Below are 21,940 nucleotides of genomic sequence, written 5' to 3' on the forward strand. Positions count from 1 at the left end.
AGTTTTAATAAACATGAAAATATTGCTTCCAAATTGTTGATATGCTTTGCCTTTCAATCTGCTCTATAATGTTATAGAAAATAACTGTTCCATTATAGTTTTTCCAGACTTATTTGTCATTTTCACCAAAATCTTTCCATCAAACTAAAAAATGTAAATATTGTTCTATCTGCAGAAAAAAAATCCAATGCTTGTTTTATCATAAAGAGGACAATTGATAATTCTTGCCAATTTTATATTGAGCATATTAAGAATTAATATAGTAGAGTTGACTATATATTTTCTTGCTTTTGACAGAACACTTTTTATTGTAACAAATTGTGTAAAGTTAATATTATAAAACTAAATTTAAAATTCTAAATGTGAAGAAAAATCTACTGAGGAATAATAGCATTGCTAACACATTAACTGTAGCATTCTAGAAAAAATAATTGGGCCAATTGTTCAACATCATTAATCATTAGAGAAATACAAAAAAAATCCATAATTAAATACTACTATACACCTAATAAAATACCTAAAATTTAAAATACTATTATTACCAAATATTGGCAAGAATATGGACAACAAGAACTTCGTACATTTCTTAGCCCACTGTAAAATGGTAAAACCGCTATGGAAAACTGACTGGCAGTATCATACAGTGTCAAACATTACCTATTTTTATGACTTAGCAATTCCATTCCTAAGTATTTTCACAAGATAGATAAAATATTTGCTCATAAAAAGTTTTTTCCAATAATGTACTTAGAAGCCTTACTCAAAACAGCTCCAAACTGAAAACAACTTAAATCAACAGGAAAATTAGAAACATTGGTAAATAAACAAAACTACTAATATTAACACAATATACAACAATAAACATGATGAGAGAAAGAAGACAGATAAAAAGCATACACTCTGGATGATTCTATTTGTATGAAATTCTAGAATAACCACAATAATCAGAAAAATGTTGCCTCAAGGATGGTATTGACTTAAAGCAGTCATTGAAAAACCTTCAGGGAGGATGGAAATATCTTGAGCCATATAGTTTACATCTGTCAAAACTTATAAAACTGTACACTTAAAATCTTAGCTTTTAAATGTATGCAAAATACACCTGAATTTAGAAAAACAATGGAGATTTTTAAAAAGAAGACAGAAAACTGAAAGAACTATGTCCAGAAGCTATGCTAGGTACTTTACTTGTGTTATCTATTTCATCTTTACAGCAGTGCAGTGAAATATATTTCTCCTTTCCCTTCCCTTTCCTTCCCTTCTCTCCCTTCACCCCCCTCCCCTCCCCTCCCTTCTCCTCCCTTCCCCTCCCTTCCTTCCCCTCCCCTCCCCTTCCTTTCATTTTCTTCTTTTTATTTTTTGAGATGGAGTCTTGCTCTGTCACCCAGGCTGGAGTGCAGTGGCGTGATCTCGGCTCACTGCAATCTCCAACTCCTGGGTTCAAGTGATTCTCCTGCCACAGCCTTCTTCTGAGTAGCTGGGACTACAGGCGGGAGCCACCATGCCCAGCTAATTTTTTTGTATTTGTAGTAGAGACAGGTTGTCACCATGTTAGCCAGGATGGTCTCAATCTCCTGACCTTGTGATCCGCCCACCTTGGCCACCCAAAGTGCTGGGATTAAAGGCGTAAGCCACGTGCCCCGCCTCTATTTTTCTAATATATAAAGATATCATAAATCAGAGGCATTGATTTATTTGACCAACTTCTATAGAAAAATCATGAGAGTAATTATTCAATCTGAATTACGATTTTTAAAGCTGTTGCCTTTTCCATTTTAATAGTGGATTAGCTAATTAAGTATTGTATTAATGTAAAATTGTGAACAGATTAAAAAGAATATGGAAGACATTGTGAAAGACTTAGAAAATTCAAAATAAACACAAAAATAAGATAAGCCAAAAACTAGTACTGAAAAAATGAAAAATAATTAACAGAAAAATATTATTAAAGGAAGGAAATTTACTGTTCATTGTGAGAGATTTAAAATATAAAGAATTAAAATTTATAACATTAAATGAAACGAATTATACTAGAGAACACCAGAGAAAAGATACGAAAAGGAAAAAAAAAAAAAAAAACAGAGCAACGTGATCAAGTAGATTGTGCACAGCAGTCTCAGGACAAGCTGCAACTCGCTCTCACTATGATTTTTGGTAAGCTGTTTAACCTCTGCCTTATTTTTCCCACATGTAAAAAGTAGAAATTCTAATAATGACTTTCTTTACAATATTATGGGGAAGTTTAATTAGGTAATGTTCTCTAGGAGCTTTGAAGATTAAAAGCCTTAAATGAGTGCTAACTATAAAACACAAAACCAAAGAGATGCAATCAGAAGTTATACAAGTCAGAGAGATGAAAGGAGAAAGATAAAATTATAATAGAGTTGGAAAGCAGGGAAAGATATGAAGGAGCACAGGTGATGAGCTGGGAAAAAATTAACTTCAAGTACTCACATGGAACGAAATATATTTTAAAAGATACTGACATGTATTAACTCATTAAAAATACAAGATTCTGAAAATGTACATCAACGTTATTTGTACTGCAAAAAAAAAAAAAAAAAGAACAGTGACTATTTTCTTTGCAAGGTCACAGAATGTGTTGTATTCATCATATCTATCACTTCCAAAGTTGTCTCCTTTCATTTTTGTCACATCTACTTTTAGGTGTCACCTGCCTATCCAGTGTGAGACCTTTGTTTCCACATTCCACTTATCCCTATCACCTACTCTAAATGTGTGAGATTCACAAAGTCAACCCAAAATAAGATGGATAGTACTCGGTGACCACAAAGGGCTTCAATGAACTGTGAAACAGAGAAACGAACCAGGCTCTAGGAAGAAAAGATTGGATGGACTAAGAAACTAAAGCCAGTCAGGGTAGTGAGCTTTACTGTATAATTTCTTCCAATCAAATGAGAATTTAAAAGAGTTAAAAAAAATAAAGACTGAATTGGAGAGATAATAGTACTTTAAAATGCTTTGTTTTAACATGAATAATTTAATTTAAATATAAGTTTGGAATATAATTAGCATATTTAACAGGAGGTACCACATGAACCACAGGCACCATGTGAGTTCTAAGAAGAAGCAGAATATTTAACAGTGGATACCACAAGGACACTGACAGGTCAGAACAGGCGATGCTACATGCTCAGGATATGTTAGAGCTGAGTAGAACCAATGGTAAGCAAAACTGTAAGGTTGCTTTAGTTTAATAATTCCCAGGATCTCTTTCCTTCCTCCACATACCTGGTCTGTGAATTACTATTCTACCATCTTCAGGCTTCCCGCTGGTGTTAGATGCAATCATTTTATCATCTTCCTGACCCTAATGCAATGATCCACATTATCTTTTGGCATCTCAATGTTATCAAAATTTGAATTTCTCATCTTAAATTACTTTTATGGAAAAACGTGATCTGATAAATTAACACACTAAGGCATCATGAAATTCAGTAATACACTGGTGAGTTACTCCTCTCATGACCTGTCACAACCCATTCAACCTGATAACTCAAATGCAGCTGAAGTACAATGAGATAAGCCAATGGAATTCTCTAAAGGAAAAATAGGAGGCTTTGTAGTCTTTTGACAGCTACTTTAGAGCAGCAGATAAAGTTAGAATCCGTCAAATCCAATGATTTATTTTTCAATATGTCTATTTCTCCTTGAGATGTTCTAACTTGTAAAATAACACCTATAAATGTAAGCTTATTTGAGTCCAATGCTTAGGCACCCCCCACCTTTTTTTTTTTTTTTTTTTTTTTTTGAGACGGAGTCTCACTCTGTCCCCCAGCCTGGAGTGCAGTGGCGCGATCTTGGCTCCCTGCAAGCTCTGCCTCCTGGGTTCACGCCATTCTCCCTGCCTCAGCCTCCCAAGTACCTGGGACTACAGGTACCTGCCACCACGCCTGGCTAATTTTTTGTATTTTTAGTAGAGGCGGGGTTTCACCATGTTAGCCAGGATGGTCTCGATCTCCTGACCTTGTGATCCGCCCTTCTCGGCCTCCGAAAGTGCTGTGATTACAGGCGTGAGCCACCACGCCCGGCCACTTTTGAAATTATTATTTCTGGAATCCACTACTTCTCTTGAAATTCACTCTAAAGTTACAGTTACATACTTTCTTATCTTGCCTTCTGAATTATGAATGATAATATCATATCTGAGTCATCATTGTATGTCATGGTAATGAATACAGTATGGCAGGTTAGGTGATTGACCTATGTTAGAAATATGGCAGTAAGCCCCTAATATTTTTTTTTTTTAATGTTTGAATGATGTAATGAATGAAAGATGGTAGGTGAGGGAAATAGATACTATTCAAGAAACTATCTCTTGGTGTTGCCCAAAACAAGTTAGGATGTCAGTGAAATTGAACTCACTTTTTAAGACTCTGTAATGGAGTCTTTAGGCATGTTGATATGCTAAAACTCAAACTTCTCAGCTAGGAACTAAGTTTTACAGGGTCTTGGTTCAAGTATACGCTTCATCTTTAGTGGTCAGTGTGTACACTTAGGTGCCCAGGGCAGGCATGCTAGTCAAAATAGATGTTTTTGCCATTTCTTCACTGTGCCATTACATTTCTCACACTTCACTCTGTTTTGAATGCAGTTACCACACTTCCCTCTCACATACCTGTCCAAATTTATGTTTAGTAGTGCTCCTGTGAAACATTTTTATTTCCCTATTAATGCACTTTTAACATCTATTTCATGTTATTTGTGGTTTATATCTCTTGAGGACAAGAATCATGGCATATCCATCTTTGTACACCCCACATCTTTTAGCAGAGTGTCAGTGACGTGGCCTCTCTTGAGGACATCACTGTGGGATCATCTTCAGTAATGTCAGTCATCAGACTTTGAGGAACTAAAGAAACTGAGCCAAGTCTTGCTTTGAATGAATGATTTTATATAGACTCACCGAGACCAACAGTCTCCTGAAATTACTTCAAAGGCAAGAAGTGATATAAAGCTAATAATCCTATAGTAAATTTAGACAAATATAAATTATTTGTTCATGAATGAGAAAATTCTAGGTGTTTTCAAAAGCTGACTAAAATATCTGAAAGAATTATTTAAAAGAGAATTTTTGGAACAAGGTATAATTGTGCCAAGGGGTTCTGAGTATGATTACAATAAACAGAAATAAACACTCAATTAATATATTTACCTAAGCAGCTAATTTCCTCCTAGAAGGAAAATGGCACTTAATTAATTTGGCTGAACAAGACTTCTAACTGTGAATTCTCAGCTATGCTGCTAATGGGGTCACCTAAAAGATCAGCTAGAAAAGCAGAAATTATTAAAGGGAAGAATTGGAAAAAAAACTTATGTATGCCAAGGATTTTCTAATTAGTAACAATTACTTGATAAAGTTATTATCCTGTTTTAAATGCATTATTAGAATTATCTACCTAGAGGAGAATTGGTAGAAAGGGAATTGGATTAAATATAAGAAGTTCATTCAGGTTCAATTGGTCTGAAAGGAACCTGCTAACTTTTGGTTGTCTCTGGCGCCATCCCACATTCCCCTGCTAGCAGGTAGAAAGTGGCTCACCCTTGAATCTTATTCTTTCTCTCTTATGTAAAACGAGGAGAGTTGGATTGATAAAAACATATAAAAGGAAAGAAAAACTGCTACCCATGTCCAGGAGCTATTTAAATAATTTTGCTGAATGTAACATTTTAGAAAACTTCAGAAGAATATTTTCAGCAACGATAGAAAATGCCTTGCTTTGATGTTAGTTCAGAGATATCCAACTTTACTGGTCAATGTCATAGAGTGTCTGAATCAAATTCAAAATATTAAAGTGAACAAAATACAAATGCAAGTGAATTCCACTGACAATTTGGCATTGAGATCTACATTTTAAGGCTTTTCTACTACAAAAATTAGGAATTAGTCAACTATGTCTGTAAATTAAACATGTGTTTGGATAGATTTTGGAAGTATGTAAATATAGAGTGACAAGTTAACTTTTCAACACCATCAGATGTTTTTGACATTGTTTTATAGCTATGTCAGATAAACATATTTCTTAAGCAGTCTCAGGATACAAAATCAACGTACAAAAATCACAACCATTCTTATACACCAATAACAGACAAACAGAGCCAAATCATGAGTGAACTCTCATTCCCAATTGCTTCAAAGAGAATAAAATACTTAGGAATCCAACTTACAAGGGACGTGAAGGACCTCTTCAAGGAGAACTACAAACCACTGCTCAATGAAATAAGAGGATACAAACAAATGGAAGAACATTCCATGCTCATGGGTAGGAAGAATCAATATCATGAAAATAGCCATACTGCCCAAGGTAATTTATAGATTCAATGCCATCCCCATCAAGCTACCAATGACTTTCTTCACAGAATTGGAAAAAACTACTTTAAAGTTCATATGGAACCAAAAAAGAGCCCGCATCACCAAGTCAATCCTAAGCCAAAAGAACAAAGCCGGAGGCATCACGCTACCTGACTTCAAACTATACTACAAGGCTACAGTAACCAAAACAGCATGGTACTGGTACCAAAACAGCAATATAGATCAATGGAACAGAACAGAGCCCTCAGAAATAACGCTGCATATCTACAACTATCTGATCTTTGACAAACCTGACAAAAACAAGCAATGGGGAAAGGATTCCCTATTTAATAAATGGTGCTGGCAAAACTGGCTAGCCATATGTAGAAAGCTGAAACTGGATCCCTTCCTTACACCTTATACAAAAATCAATTCAAGATGGATTAAAGACTTAAACGTTAGACCTCAAACCATAAAAACCCTAGAAGAAAACCTAGGCATTACCATTCAGGACATGGGCATGGGCAAGGACTTCATGTCTAAAACACCAAAAGCAACGGCAACAAAAGCCAAAATTGACAAATGGGATCTCATTAAACTAAAGAGCTTCTGCACAGCAAAATAAACTGCCATCAGAGTGAACAGGCAACCTACAAAATGGGAGAAAATTTTTGCAACCTACTCATCTGACAAAGGGCTAATATCCAGAATCTATAATGAACTCAAACAAATTTACAAGAAAAAAACAACCCCATCAAAAAGTGGGCAAAGGATATGAACAGACACTTCTCAAAAGAAGACATTTATGGAGCCAAAAGACACATGAAAAAATGCTCATCACTGGCCTTCAGAGAAATGCAAATCAAAACCACAATGAGATACCATCTCACACCAGTTAGAATGGCAATCATTAAAAAGTCAGGAAACCACAGGTGCTGGAGAGGATGTGGAGAAATAGGAACACTTTTACACTGTTGGTGGGACTGTAAACTAGTTCAACCATTGTGGAAGTCAGTGTGGCGATTCCTCAGGGATCTAGAACTAGAAATACCATTTGACCCAGCCATCCCATTACTGGGTATATACCCAAAGGACTATAAATCATGCTGCTATAAAGACACATGCACACATATGTTTATTGCAGCATTATTCACAATAGCAAAGACTTGGAACCAACCCAAATGTCCAACAATGATAGACTGGATTAAGAAAATGTGGCACATATACACCATGGAATACTATGCAGCCATAAAAAATGATGAGTTCATGTCCTTTGTAGGGACACGGATGAAATTGGAAATCATCATTCTCAGTAAACTATCGCAAGGACAAAAAACAAAACACTGCATGTTCTCACACATAGATGGGAATTGAACAATGAGAACACATGGACCCAGGAAGGGGAACATCACACTCTGGGGACTGTTGTGGGGTGGGGGCACAGGGGAGGGATAGCATTAGGAGATATACCTAATGCTAGATGACGAGTTAGTGGGTGCAGCACACCAGCATGGCACATGTATACATATGTAACTAACCTGCACATTGTGCACGTGTACCCTAAAACTTAAAGTACAATAATAATAATAATTAAAAAATATTTGTTCAGCATGTAATAAGAAATTTATGGCATTTATGGAGAATCAGATGTGTGGTAGTATAAGAGTCAAAGGGCTATTTGGATAATTAAGTTTGCTTAAAGGGAAGCTCTAGGGCTATGGAAATATCCATTATCAAACAAAAAAAAAATCCGTTCCAAATTCTGCAACTCCCATTTGAGGCAATAAATAATAATTGCACTCATCTATTGTATTGCTAAGTGTTGCTGCTTTATATTCCCCTTTCACTGAGGCAACTCAAAGACTTAAGATGCTTATAGATATAACCAAGAGAAAAGAAAAGCTCCGGAGAGTATAACAAGGTTCAAAATTGAAGAAAAAACTTTGAAGAGAGATTTTTTGTTTTTTTGTTTTAGGAGAATAGAAGAGGTAAGTCACCACTTCAATTACAGTTTATTCAGTACTTGGAAATTCTAACAATTTAAACAAGATGTGACATAATGCTTACCTAAGTCTATTTTCTTCCTACCATGCTTAGCTCTAAATAATCAACTTACCACAGGGAAAATCTGATCTGAATTTAGAGAGGGTTCTTATATCCCTTACACACAGTTATGATAGAGGTACCGAATAACAACCATAATTTGGCAAGTATCTGTATTTGCTATGAGCAGCTACAGTGCGATTCTTGAAATCATCTATAACCCACATAATCATGGGATCCAACTGACTACAAAAATAGATAAACTTTGTGAAATATTATTCATGAGCTATTAACCACAAATGCGCATATGTTGTAATTAATATTTATCAGCTATGGAAAAATCAGTAGGCAGTATTTTGGTTCAAATTTAAATAAATTCTTTTTAAATGCAACTAAGTCATGCTTGGAAGAGCAAAATGTTCTGTATGGCGTGCTAACTCTGTGTCACACACTGTTCTATGATGATAATCTATTGTGAACATTTTTTTATAGGAGTAAGTACAATTTTAAACAAAATCATTGTTATTTTTTTCCTGCTATTAAATTGTATAGATGTAATTTATGCCATTTAACAATTTTTCTCTCTTGGAAAGTTAGGTAGGTGGTTTCTAATTTTATCATATTATAACAATGTTCTTTTGAGTATTCTCAGGAGGAAAAAATAGTTTCTTTTATACCTGGATGGAGAGGTATGGGGCAATTAATTCCTAGGAGTGAATTTGTTATAACGAAGATTGTGTGCATTAAAAAAAATTATAGGTATTAGAAAATTTTCCTTAAAAAAACCTTTATCACGTTTCTAGCCACATGACTGATGATATTACATCCTATTCATGTCTAAGGAAGTGTCTCTCTGAAAAGGATTTAAGCATAAATTTCCCAATTTACACTCACCAGACCTAGTAGAATTGTTTACTCAAAACCAATTTGCTGAGTAAGTATTTTAAATAAATTCCTTATACTTGAATTACAGTGTGGCAATTTTATACTGTTCTTCCTTTCCTTCCTACCACCTCATATATCAACCTTATTTTCTATATATGTGCCAGTCTTCTCTATTAGAAAATAAAATCCTGCTTTTTATCCTGAGTGTTTTATTCACCTTTATTTTCCCTTCAGCTCCTAGCACAATGTTTTAAAAATTCTAACTACTCAGCAGATGTTTGCTGAATAAAAATTAGCCATGGAAAATACATACATGCACTGTATGTATATATTTATATATATCCATATCCAACATATCAATGTGGATATATGTGTGTTAATTTACATATCAACATATAAACTGATAAAACAAATTCATATGCATATTCATATATAATTTAATACTAGAGCAATATTTCCTTTCTCAGTTGCATGCCAAATATTTTAAGCAGATACTGAGTTTCAAATCTAAGAATGCTAAACAGAAATGACATCTTTGTTTTAGGGGATCTTTTTTCTGAATTTGCAAAGACAATGCCACCTTAGATGTTTCTATCTCTAGAGGAGGCAAATTTAGATAAAAAGAAAAAGAAAACCTTAGAGTGTTTCATTAAATGAAATAAGTTTGATGGCAATAAATTCACTGAAAGTGTAATGCAGACCATTTCAAGCTAAACACCCAATACAGATTTTGCCTTCATGTAAATTTTGCTGGCTCTGCATACCTGGATAGAAACTGATAGTAACTTCCTAGCATCATCATCTGGGCTTGCTTGGAGAACAGCTGTGATTTTTCTACTATTACAGCTGATGGTTGACAGCTAATCCTAATGGGAAAGCAATGCCACATTTGCTAATCCTAAAAGAGAAGCAAAACCACTTTCACTTTCAATCTGAAAATCCAGAATCAGATGAGTTTTTTTTTCAACGAGACGCCACTCTCAATTTTATCCCAGTAAATATAAGATTGTGTATGTTTATCTGTGAACATAAATATTTCAAGTCACTTGCTGTGTTTCAGAATGTATTTGAAGTTATTTTCCCTCATATTATTTAAATGACAGCCATTTTCACAAGTTAATTTAAAAGTCCCACAAAATGTATCACAAACTATTAGAAAAGTGACAACTATCTCTAAACTACCAATTTATTTTTTCTTAAAATTTTAGGTTACATTATGCTGCTTAAAATTCAAATTAATAAATATAAATTCATATATTGTTTTCAAAATTGGGTTTACAAGAAGAAGACAGTATTAGGAACTAGATAGCTAATTTATATAATTATTGATAAAAAGTCATTGGCAACTAAGATTTAACAATATTTTATATGTTAGGAAACATTTTATCATATATATCATGGAGAAATCCACAAATAAGTTCTATTTTTATTAGAATATACATTTTGGCTTTGCAGATGATGTCACCTGCATTATGAAAGGATTGAGTCAGGTGTGTGGTAGAGCTGACTCACACTGGCCTAGCACTAGAGCTGATTATTAAACTTTCAAGTATTTTACCAGACAGTTGGTAGCTTAAAATGGGCCACATTGGGAGTATTTACACCATGGAAGTTGGCAAACAACACAATTCCACTCCACTCAACCCATACCATTGTAAACATTTATCAGGACACCACTAGGTTGGAATTTGTTCTATAATCCTTGCTATTCACAAAATTCTAGAATTTATTTTCTTCTGATTTCTTCAAATATACAATAGTTACTATCCCAGAACTAGTGGAATTGAGATTTAAATACAAGCTTACCTATTAAAAAGTAGTCATTTCGACTATACTTTTATTTCTTTTCTTTTTTCAGTTCTTTATGATTTTATACTTTTTTTTTCAACTTTCATATTAGATTCAGGAGACACATGTGCAGGATTTTTACTTGGGCATATTGTGCTACTAATGCTGAGGGTGTGAATGATCCTGTCAGCCCAATACCAAGCATAGTATCCAATAGGGCAGTTTTTCAACCCTTGCCCACTCCCTACCGCCACCATCTAGTAGTCCTCGGTTTCTAGTGTTGCTGTCGTTATGTCAATGAGTACCCACTGTTTAGATCCCACTTATAAGTGAAAACACATGGCATTTGGTTTTCTGTTTCTGTGTTAGTTTGTTTAGGGTAATGGCCTCCAGTTTCACCTGTGTTGCTGCAAAGGAAATAACATCATTTTTATGGCTGTGTAGTATTCCATAGGGTATATAGACCACATTTTCTTTCTCTAATTCACCATTGATGAGCACCTAGGTTGATTCTTTTCCTTTGCTATTGTGAATAGTGCTGTGATGAAAATGTGACTGCATGTGTCTTTTTGGTTAAAAGGATTGTTTTCTTTTGGGTACATACCCAATAGCAAGATTGCTGGGTTTAATAGTAATTCTGTTTTAAGTTCTTTGAGAAATCTCCAAACTGCTTTCCACAGTGCCTGAAGCAATTTACATTCTTACTTACAGTGTATAAGCATTTCCTTTTCTCCACAGCCTTGCCAACGTCTGTTGTCACTGTTGTTTATGAATTTTTTTTTTTTTTTTTTTGAGACAGAGTCTCACTCTGTTGCCCAGGCTGGAGTACAGTGGCTCAATCTCGGCTCACTGCAAGCTCTTTCTCCTGGGTTCATGCCATTCCAAAGTGCTTGGGTTACCATACCCAGCAGTTTTTGACTTTTTAATAATAGCCATTCTGACTGGTGTGAGATAGTATCTCATTTTCATTTTAATTTGCATTTCTCTGATGATTACTAATGTGGCACGTTTTTTCATATATGTGTTGGCCACTTGTATGTCTTCTTTTGAGATGTGTGTGTTCATGTCTTTTGCCCACATTTAATGGTGGTGTTTTTTGCTTGTTGAATTGTTCAAATTTCTTATAGATGCTAGACATTAGACCTTTGTTGCATGCATGGTTTCTAAATATTTTCTCTCATGCTTTAGGTTGTCTGTTTACTTTGTAGATTGTTTTTGTTCAGAAGCTCTTTAGTTTAATTAGGTCTCACTTGTCAATTTTTGTTTTTGTTGGAATTGCTTCTGAGGACTCGCTCATGTATTGTTTCCCAAGGCCAATGTCTAGAATGGTGTTTCCTAGGTTTTCTTTCTTTTATGATTCTGATAGTTTGAGGTTTTATATTAAAATATTTAATTCATATTGAGTTAATTTTTGTATATGATGTAAGGTAGAGGTCTAATTTTATTTGTCTGCCTATGGTTAGCCAATTATCCCAGTGCAATTTACTGAATAGAGAGTCCTTTCCCCATTGCTTTGTTAACTTTGTCAAAGATCAGATAGCTGTAGGTGTGTGGGTTTGTTTCTGTGTTCTCTATGCTGTTCCATTAGTTTATGTGTCTGTTTTTGTATAAGTACTATGCTGTTTTGGTTACTGTAACCTTATAGTATAGTTTCAAATTGGGTAATTTTCAATTTCTAGCTTTTGTTATTTTTGTTTAGGATTGCTTTGGCTATTTGGAATCATTTTTGGTTCCATAATTTTGTTTTTCTTTTTTTTTGAGATGGAGTCTCACTCTTATCACCCAGGCTGGAGTGCAGTGGTGCAATCTCTGCTCACTGCAAGCTCCGCCTCCCAGGTTCACACCATTCTCCTGCCTCAGCCTCATGAGTAGCTGGGACTAGAGGCACCCACCACCACGCCCAGCTAACTTTTTGTATTTTTTAGTAGAGACAGGATTTCATCGTGTTAGCCAGGATGGTCTCAATCTCCTGACCTCGTGATCTGCCCACCTGGGCCTCCAAGAGTGCTGGGATTACAGGCGTGAGCCACCGCGCCCGGCCTGGTTCCATATGAATTTTAAAATAGCTTTTTCTAGTTATGTGAAAAGTAATATTGGTAGCTTTATAAGAATAGTGTTGAATCTGCAGATTGTTTTGAGCAGTATGGAAATTTCAATGATATTGATTCTTCCAATGCGTGATCATGGAATGTTTTTTCCATTTCTTTGTGTCATCTCTGATTTCTTGCAGCAGTGTTCTGTAGTTCTCCTTGTAGAGATCTTCCACCTCCTTGGTTAGATGTATTCCTATGGTTGTGTGTGTGTGTGTGTGTGTGTGTGTATTGTAAATTGAACTGCATTCTTGATTTAGCTCTCAGCTTTAACATTATTGGTGTATAGACATGTTACTGATTCTTGTACATTGATTTTCTATCCTGAAACTTTTCTGAAGTCTTTTATTATTTCCAATACTCTTCTAGTGGAGTCTTTAGGGTTTTCTATGTAACATTCATGAAGAGAGATAGATTAAGTTCTTCTTTTGCTATTTGGATGTCTGCTATTTCTTTCTTTGCCTGACTGCTCTGGCTAGCACTTCCAGTACTATGCTGACTAGGAGTGGTGAGAATGGCACCCTTGTTTTCTTCTAGTTCTCAAGGTTCCAAGTTTTGCCTGTTCAGTCTAACATTGGCTGTGGGTTTGTTATAGATGGCTTTTATTATTTTAAGGTATGTTCTCTTGATGCCTGGTTTCTTGGGGGTTTTTATATAGAAAGGATGTTGGATTTTATCAAATCATTTTCTACATCTAATGTGATAATCTTATGTTTTTTGTTAATCCTATTTATGTCGTGAATCACACTTAATGATTTGCTTATGTTACGACAGCCTTCCAGTCCAGGAATGAAGCCTACTTTACTGTGGTGAATTAACTCTTTGGTATGCTCTTGAATTCCATTTACTAGTGTTTTATTGATGATTTTTGCATCTACGTTCATCAATTAGGGACATTGGCCTGTGGTTTTCCTTTTTCAATATGTCTTTGCCAGGTTTGGTATCAGGATGATGTTGGCTTTGTAGAATGAGTTAGAGAGAAGTCCTTCATCTTCATTTTGTTGGAAAAATCAGTAGAATTTTTTACTGAATTCTACTGAATTTTTTACTGAATTGTAACAATTCAGTAGAATTGGTACCAGCTCTTCTTTGTATGTCTGGAAGAATTTGGCTGTGCATCCATCCAGTCTGAGGCTTTTTTTTTTTATTATTGGTAAGCTTTTTATTACTTATTCTGTTTCAGAATTCAATATTGGTCTATTCAGTGTTTCAGTTTCTTTTTGATACAATCTTGGGAGGTGTGTTTCCAGAAATTTATACATTTCCTCTAGATTTTCTAGTTCGTATGCATGTAGGTGTACGTAAAAGTTTCTGAGGATCTTTTGTATTTCTCTGGGATCAGTTGTAATGTCACCTTTGTCATTTAAGCACCTTTGTCATTGTGCTTATCTGAAACTTTTCTTATTTCATTTTCTTTGTTAATCTATCTAGAAGTCTATCAATCTCATTTATCCTTTCAAATTTTCAACTTTTTGGTTTCATTGATTTTTTGTATGTATTTGTGTGTCTCAATTTCAGTCAGTGCTACCTTGATTTTAGTTATTTCTTTTCTTCTGCCAGCTTTGAGTTTAGATTGTTTTTGTTTTTCCAGTTTCTTTAGGTATAATGTGAGATCACTAATATGAGATCTTTCTAACTTTTTAAGGTAGGTATTTAGAGCTATAAACTTTCCTGTTAACACTGCTTTTCCAGCATCCCAGACATTTTACTATATTGAGTCTCTGTTTTCATCTATTTTAAATAATTTTCTGATTTCTGCCTTAATTTTGTTGTTTACCCAAAAGTCATTCAGAAGCAAGTTTTTAAATTTCCGTATGATTATGTGGTTTTGAGAGACTTTCCTGGTATTAATTTCTATTCATATTCCATTGTGGTCAGAGAATATGGTTGGTATGATTCCAATTATTTAAAATTTATTGAGAATTGCTTTAGGGTGAGCTTGTGGTCACTCTTGGAGTATGTTCCATGTGCAGATGATATGAATGCATATTCTGTGGTTGATGGGTAGAGTATTCTATAGTTGTCTATAAGTTCTAATTGATCAAGTGTCAAGTTTAAGTCCAGAATTTCTTAGTTTCCTGCCTCTATGACCTGTCTAATGCCATAAGTGTTGAAGTCCTTTTCTATTATTGTGTGGCTAAGTCTTTTTGTAGGTCTAGAAGTTCTTATTTTATGAATCCAGGTGCTCCAATGTTGGCTGCATATATATTTAGGATTGTTAAGTCTTCTTGTTGCATTAAACCCTTTATCAGTACGTAATGCTCTCTTTGTACTTTTTTACTGTTATTTGTTTAAAGTCTGTTTTATCTGATATGAGAATATTGACCCCTGCTCTTTTTTATTTTCTGTTTTCATGATAGATCTTTCTCCAACCCTTTGCTTTGAGCCTATGGGCATTTTTAAATGTGAGATAGGTGTCTTGAAGATAGCAGATGAATGGGCCTTGTTTTTTTTAATTCAACTTGCCACTCCACGCCTTTGAAGTGGGGGTGTTTAGAACATTTATATTCAAGGTTTATATTGATATGTAAGGCTTCAATCTTATCATGAAGTTGTTAGATGTTTGCTTTGTAATTTCCATTGCGCGGTTGCGTTACACCATCTGTAGGATACGTATTTAAGTGTATTTTTCTGGTAGCAGGTATCATTCTTTCATTCTTATGTTTAGAACTCTCTTATGAATTCTTGTAAGACTTGTCTAGTGGTAACAAATTCCCGTGGACTTACTTGTGTAGAAAAGCTTTTATTTCTCCTTTGCCTTTAGAGCTTAGTTTGGCAAGATATAAAATTCTTGGTTGAAATTTCTTTTCTTTAAGAATGCTGAAAATAGGCCCCCAGTCTCTCCTGGCTTTTAGATTTCTGTTGAGAAGTCCACTGTTAGCCTGATGGAGTTCCTTCTGTATGTAATCTGACCATTTTCAATAGCCACCTTTAAGCTTTTTCTTAAAAGAAAAAATCTTAGACCTTGGACCTTGGACACTCTGCTAACTATATGCCTTGGTGATGTTCATGTTGTATAGTATCTCTCACGTGTTCTCTGGATATTTTTGTATCTGGATCTCTACATGTCTGGCAAGATTAGAAAATTTTTCTGTAATTATTTCCTAAAATATATTTTCCAGGTTATTTACTTTTCGTCCTTCTCTCTCAGGAATGCCAATAATTTGTAGGTTTGGTCACTTTATATCATCTCACATTTCTCAAAACTTTTGTGCATTCTTAAAAGTTCTTTTTGCTTCATTTTTTTCTGGGTTAGTTTGAAAGTCTGGTCTTCGCACTCTGATATTATTTCTTCTGCTTGTTCTAGTCTATTGATAAAGCTTTCAACTGTATTTTGAAATTTTTCAAGTGAGTTTTTCAACTGTGATTGATTTCTTTTCAAAATGTTTATCTCATCTTTCATTTCTTGGATTGCTTTAGAAGTTTCTTTGTGATTTGCAAGTTTGTCTTGCATATGGTTGAGCTTCCTTGCAACCCACACTTTGAATTATTTATCTGTTATTTCTGAGTTTCCATTCTCATTAGCAACCATTGCTGGAGAGCTAGTGTGATCCTTTGGTAGTGTCACCACATTCGTATTGTTCATTGTGCCAAGATTCTTGCCCTGGTTTCTTCTCATCTGGGGTTGCTGGCACTTGTAATTTTTATAATTATTTTCATATGGGCAGAATTTTTCCTTGTCTTTCTTTCCCTACAGTATTGTTTATCTTTCACTTTCCCTTCCTCCCCCACTTCCCAACTAGGGAGTACAACTGTAGAGAATGCTGGGCAGGGTCTTTTGGCTTTGCTTCTCTAGCCTTATGAACTTACGTCTGTAGGTTTACATTGGGCTGTGCACTTTGACCTATGAGCCATTAGTTGGTACTTATAGGGAGGAACTGGCTGTACCCAACATGGCTGTATATATATTTGAACCTAGTTTACTGGCAGAAACTCTTTTTTCCTCCGGCACTGGGATGATGCATGAAATACACAGGGTTCTGGGCTTCCTCCTCAGCTTTAGGGGGCTGGGGACTGTGACGGGTAAGGCTGGACTGGGCAGGTTTGCTACAAGTCCCCTGATGGAAGGCACAAGCACCAGTGCCAAAGGAAAATCCACAGGTGACCACCAAGCACCCAGATGTGTGCCTAGGCATGGATCTGAGTAACCTCGTTGGCCCCAAGTTCTCTGTATGAGGATGAGGGTGGCTTAAATTCTAATCCAACAGAGTGTGAGCTCCAAACTCCTGGAGGTGGGCCTGGACATAGAGTGGAGAGGGCTCTCCTGCACCAAGGTATTTGCACAGGAGAGGTGAGGCAACTCAGGCTGCTGAACTAGTCAAGCAGGTGCCATGAATGCCTGAAAATATACCTCAGCGTGTAACAGAGAGGGCTCCCTTGCACCAGGATCTCTGTATAGGAGGGATGGGGTGACTCAGGTTGCTGAATCAGATAAGCAGGTGATCTGACTGCCTGGAGATCTGCCTGGGCATGGAGTAGAGAGAATCTTGTTCACAATCTATGTCCGGGATGAGTGGGGTGGCTCAGGCTGCTGACACAAATGAGCAGTTGCTCTGAATATCTGGAGATGTACCCGGGCATGAAGCCGAGAGCACCCCATTCCACCACAATCATGTCCAGGAAGTGTGAGGTGGTCCAGGAAAGTGGGTGCTCCAAATGCCTGGATTTATGCTTGGGGGTGGAGTAGAGTGGGCCCTGCTACAACATGATCTCAGAAGAGCAGGCTTGGGCACTCAACAATGGCAAATGCAGATCAGTTCCAGGTCACTAAGGTGGTCCTGGTTGCAAGTCCTGCTGACCTGAAAATACTGCAACTGTAGCAGCCCTCCTCCCACCCCAGGCCTGCAACTGAGGAGAGCATAATCCCATACCTACTTCTGAGGGACTTTCCACAATTCTGGCTATGGAGGCCCCTATTCCACTCCAGAGCAGTTACTTCAATCTCTGGCCTGAGACTAAAATATCTACATGGCCACACAAGACTAAAATATCTGCATGGCCACACTGCTGGGTTGCCTTTTTTATGTGCATACATTAAAAATGGCATCCTGCTCTCAGTACCTGGTCTGGAAAAATGTTTGCAGCTTTTCCTCTTGTCCTTCCCTCACAGCATCTCCAACCCTGTCTTCAAGTTAGCTTCATGGCTTGAGAGAAAAAACATGCTCTCCTTCTGCCTGAGTTGCTTGGATCCCCAGTGGAAAAATGAGTGACAGAGGGAGTGACTGCTCACATACTAGGGCATCACTTACTTTTATCACCCAGACACCATCACAGGAGCTGTTTGCTGGGGTTCTCCTCCCTGTGATCTTGGGTATCCTTCACAGTTCCAGTGGATTTCCATTTTCCTTCTTGAATTAAAGTTCACAGAGTTGATCTTTCCATACTATCTTGCCATTTCCAAGTGGCTGAGGCATACTAAAACCTCTAATCTGCCATCTTGAGAAAAAAAGTCTGTACTGCTATTTCTTATACTAATGAGGAATAAGTTTTAAAAGTTTTGGGCTACTAGCGGAAGACTCAATGGCACAAAAGGGTTTCTACTGTCATGGATATCTTAGTCTAAGTGTGTTCATATTTTTCTCCTTTTTATTATGAAGAAGCAAAAAATATATAAATAAATATTCAGTGATGCTCAAAATAGTTTTTATTAAATATTTGATTGAGAACATACAATCTTACTTAAATAATGTTATGTAGTATAGATATGATATTCCTGGTCTTCAGTTTCAAAACTTATTTTTAAAATAGATTATATCTAAAGTTTCTTCTATCAGCAAAAGTCTATAGTTCTTTGGGTCAGATTGATATTTACAACACCCTGAATATACCTTTAGCATTCTTATACATTTTGGATGCTTTATTAATGATGCCTATGTTTTAATTCTGCATATATTGACCTATTGTCAGTGGGGAAGATATTTGTTTAGATACATTATACAAAATTAGAAGTCTAGGACTTTTGTAGAAGCTTGTCTGCAACACTACTGCCTAAAATAAGACAAAACTGTTAGCTGTTTAAACTGGACTGGCCTATTCTTAGAACAGAGAGACCATTTCAATGGCTTGTAAGCCAATTCATCATCCCACTTTCTGGACTGTAAAACTTCTTGGGGGAGTTTCAAACCAGGGAATGTTGGAGCTCAGAAAATAATACACCATAATGAAGGCATTAGAAGCAGCCTAAAAGCAAAAGTTTCTCCTTTACCTTCTCCTGCCTTCCTGTCTCTCACATCCTGTTCTCCCCAAGGCTAGCCATAGATACTGGAATCTCTCTTTCCCAAGATGTGTAGCAGAAACCAGAATGTTTTTTCCTCAGTCATCCATAAAACCTGAAAATATCACTTTAACTTTTTTTCACCTTTCTGTGTAAAAAATGGACATAAAGAAATTCTCTGACTTACCTTGTTTGACTGTAGGTCATAAGATCAACATTCTAGAGAGGATCCTGTCCCACTCTCAGAGGAAGGAATTCTGGAATGCGGCACAGAAAAGCCAAAAGGAATCTAAACAGAGGTCTTGCTGGCTTTCCCCGCTCAGTCTATTAACATTAGCTCATACCCTTTTTGTCCAATCATATTTCTACACTGTTGTCCATACTTCATTGAACCTAAGCATAAAAATAGATAATTTTCCTTGTATCTTTGGGTCTTTATTCTGAACATTCCCATGTTACATAAAAAAATGATCAAATACATTTGTTATGTTTTTCTCTTGTTAACCTGTTTTCTATTATAGGAGTGTAGCCATGATCCTTATGATGGAGATGAAAGTGATCACACTCAGCCCCTGTACTTGTGAACTTGAGTATCAGTTATATTGATAAGAATGAATTACATTTAAAGACATATATATTCGAGTTTAAGAAAACTATATATATAATGTATTACTTTAGATGTTGATACCCACAGAAAAGAGCTTCAATAAGTTAAAAAATTTTGTAAAGGCTCTGAAGTTAATAACACTTCAAAGTTGAAAAGCTGTCTACTCCTAGTGGTATAGATAGTTTCTGTAGCATGCCATTACATTTTTAATTTTTATTTTTTATTTATTTATTTTTTTTGAGATGGAGTCTCACTCTGTCGCCCAGGCTGGAGTGCAATGGCGCGATCTTGGCTCACTGCAAGCTCTGCCTCCCAGGTTCACGCCATTCTCCTGCCTCAGCCTCCCGAGTAGCTGGGACTACAGGTGCCATGTCACCATGCCCAGCTAATTTTTTGTATTTTTAGTAGAGAGAGGGTTTCACCATGTTAGCCAGGATGGTCTCGATCTCCTGACCTCGTGATCCACCTGCCTCGACCTCCCAAAGTTCTTTCATTTTACAGTATGTACAAACTTTAGAATGATCACATTTGGATACAAACCAAAAATTATTTGGTTAAATACTTGATTTTCTAAAATTGATAGGTAAATATAATTGCTTTCTAAAGTGTACTTTAATGCTTTTAAAAATATAAACCTTTAATTGGAGAGTGAAAAAACATTGTCCAGAACTGTTTTTTCACTCAGTCAGAGTACATATACTTTTGAAAAGCATGTTAAGTCTACTTCAAGGTTTCAACAGAGTTCTTTTCAATTATTTTAAATTTAATCACCACATTACATAATATTAATCTTACACAAAATATAGAAATTATGACAGATTTAAATAAAAAATAGCTCCTAGATATAAAATCTAATTCTGCCTCCCTGAGTTCCTCCCTCAAAGATGACTTAAATAGGTGGCCCACTTTGAGTGGAATATAATATCGTCCACGGCTGCCAATCCCCAGAACATGTACATTAAAAATCAAATCACTGCTGAATTTGAGATTCTGACCAGCCTAATTTTTTCTTTTCTTCAAGACAAAAATGTATATGTTTTTTAATTTTTACACATTTCTTTTTCTTCTTCTTCTTCTTTTTTTTTTTTTTGATAGAGTCTCCCCCTGTCACCCAGGCTGGATTGCAGTGGTGTGAACATAGCTCACTGCAGCTTCAGTCTCGTGGGCTCAAGCTATCCTCCTGCCTCAGCCTCCTAAGTAGCTTGGATCACTGGCACACACCACCACACCCAGCTGCTTTTTTTTTGTACAGGCAAGATCTTGCCCTATTGCCCAGGCTGGCCTCGAGCTCCTGGCCTCAAGCAGTTTTTCCACCTTGGCCTCCCCAAGTTCTGGGATTCTAAGTGTCAGCAACTGTGCCTGGCTATCTATTAATTTTTAAACTTAAATTAAGCTCCTTTCTTTACCTCCTGTCCTGCTTTTACTGTTTGTTAATTGATGTGACATTACTGTTCCTCCTGCTGTTTTCCAAGAAGAAAGGGAAGCTATTAACATATTCTAGTTTCCATAGAAACAAGTTTTGTCCACTGTTGATGGTTGAGCATATATTTGCTTATAAGTTAACTTTTATCTATGTCCTTATAAAGTTAGCTTAGAATACTTGCTTCTCTTTAGAGGAAACTTTTTCGAGTATTTTTAGTTTACAGATCTTGTAATAATATGAAATTGCTAAAAAGTTAATAAAGCCTTCAAGATTCAGATGCTACCATTCCCATAGATCAAATTTATCAGTATAGTTACTATATGAGATTAATATGCACTCATATTTAAATTAGGTGGCCACTTGGATATAAATTCCAGCTAATTTGTTATAATATGAGAATAATATGCACTCATATTTAAATAAGGTGGTCATTTGGATATAAATTCCAGCTAAAATGTGTTAAGTGCTTTACTTAGTTTGGTAGAGATGAGAACTATCTTAACAGTCTAATAATTTTTACAAAATGATCTGTGGGATGAGCATAGCAATTAAACTAGAACAGAGGATACAGAACTGA

The sequence above is a fragment of the Pan paniscus genome, chromosome 10 (genome assembly GCF_029289425.2).
Source record: "Pan paniscus chromosome 10, NHGRI_mPanPan1-v2.0_pri, whole genome shotgun sequence".
NCBI lineage: Eukaryota > Metazoa > Chordata > Mammalia > Primates > Hominidae > Pan > Pan paniscus.